At 42.1% G+C, this 2,153-nt stretch overlaps 1 pseudogene; it reads left to right on the forward strand.

Moving 5' to 3' along the window:
• Positions 1-205: 205 nt before the first annotated feature.
• Positions 206-323, forward strand: LOC145398822 (5S ribosomal RNA; annotated as a pseudogene).
• The last annotated feature ends 1,830 nt before the right edge of the window (positions 324-2,153 follow it).

Raw genomic sequence — 2,153 nt, forward strand, 5'->3', positions numbered from 1 at the left:
ACACCTCACGTGCACTCGTTCACTAATTTTCGCTGTTTATTTCCCCTTGAAATATGCCGTATAATCTATTCTCATAATAAAAATACATATAAGAAAGGGAGAAGCCTAAGTGATATTTACATTCACCTGGAACTACCTAATTATTGCAGGCCACCACACTGTATTCAACCCTTATTTTATAAAAGCCTGAATATAATATGCTTACTTAACCCGCCCTACCACGTTGAGTACATCACTTCCCGTACGATCAGCGAAGTTAAGCAACGTTGAGTCTGGTTAGTACTTGGATGGGTGACCGCCTGGGAACACCAGATGCTGTTGGCATCCCTATGTGTCAAGTGGGGTTGGTGGAGGATTAGTGCCCCTCCCTGTAAAACAATTAACTCTAAGCCCTTGACCACCCCGTTTGGGATACATGGCGTCTGGCAATGAATGAATGAAAAACCCGCCCTGTACCGACCGATTTATTATCAAACCCACCTCCCATTCACGACAAGTTTTCATTTTTTTTTTTTTTTGGCTCAAACCTCCGCTTTTGGTGAGAAACAACGGCTAATCACAAAGAAAGTGCTCTCTGGGGCTTAGAAGTGCGTCAAACAGGTGACCTTCTGCACACCTGGTACCGTATTCTCTGAAGGTAAGGAGCAGCTGTCACGTTTTCTCTGGTAACTGGTAACTATTGCAAATGACTCAGACAACATAAACATTTATTCATTTGTTAGAAAGTTACATGTAGTACAGGAATAAATTGGTTTTTACACAAAAATTTAGGCAAAATAAGCATTGTTTCTTTCACCCATCACACATCATATGAAAGTCAGCTGTGGAGAGGAAGCGCGGGGAGAAAGCAGGAAGATAAAGGGGGTAGGCTGACCGTGGGAGCTGCCTGGCAGCTGCTGCCAACCCAGCCGCTTGCCTTCCCCTCCACTCTCACTTTCATTCGCCCACCTCACTCCACCACTTCCTCTGTCACCACTCTTCAGCGATCCCCCCAGTACTTCTACCTCCCCAAAACAGTCACCTGTGGGGTTGCTCAGTGTCCCCACCTGGGGCAGGTTAGAGGAAGGTGTCATGTGTATACGCAGCAAAAATCACATGCAACATTTTAAAAATGTGCAAATAATGGATCTTGTACTTGCAAACTGTTTATAAACGTCGTGGGTACTGAGCGTGAAAAAAAGTTGCAATGTGTATCGTACGTCGTCGGTACGGGGCGGGTTAAATAAAAAAAATTAATTGATCTGAGGAGGGAAACTACCTCTGAACTTATATTTAAATTTCGGCTTCACAGGCTTCTGCAGGTTGGAGCATAACAGGGGCCAATGGTATGCTTTAAACATACAGTAACGTATCTCTGGTGTCAATGTCCTATGTTGTGTCAGGGTCTAATGTGAGAGTGGAACTGTATACTTCAAGGAAATGGCCAAATCATTTCCTAGTTTGTAAATGGAGAGTAGTATATAGCTAAGAATATCTTCAATTTTAACATATTTTACCCTTGTCTGCAACTGAGACTGAGCATTTGACACAAGCAATCCAAATGTCTGAATGGATCAGAAAGAGAAAGATTTCACTGCCAAAATAATATCAGTTGAATTTTTCACAAAAATTAAAATTATTTTTCTCACAGTATATTCATTTTTCTCCAACAGTTATGCCATATCCTTTTTGTACTGAGTACCCTTGAATATAATTGAGTTAGTCATAACTGTGCAGTATTCTGTAAACTGAAATGCACAAACAGCAGCAACCAAATCTTTGTCAAGCATATCATCACTGGAGTTGAGTGCCTGATGAATCTGGAGTGGTGGTGGAAATAAGCAACCAGCACTGTAATAGGCTTGCAACAGCTGATGCCTCTCAGCTAGGGACTGACATACATTTTTGAAGTTTGGCAAGCCCCTTGCACATTTTTAAAAATATGAATGCTTGCTCTCAAATCGAATTGTCCAAAGTCTGATAAGAGGACCAAATCTGAGGATCAGCTCTGGATAGTGGCGCAGAAAATGGAGCTTAGGTCTAAGGTCGACCTGTGGGAAGACCAGGTTTCTGCTCTCAAGATAATCCTGAACAAATGTTCCTAAAAATGCAATCTGCCCCTGGGAGACTGCAGGTGCACACACTAATTCAACTATAAGCTTGAGTTTTAAGTA

The sequence above is a fragment of the Coenobita brevimanus genome, chromosome 46 (assembly GCF_032717465.1).
Source record: "Coenobita brevimanus isolate Jiangsu-jjx chromosome 46, ASM3271746v2, whole genome shotgun sequence".
NCBI classification, from domain to species: Eukaryota; Metazoa; Arthropoda; class Malacostraca; order Decapoda; family Coenobitidae; genus Coenobita; species Coenobita brevimanus.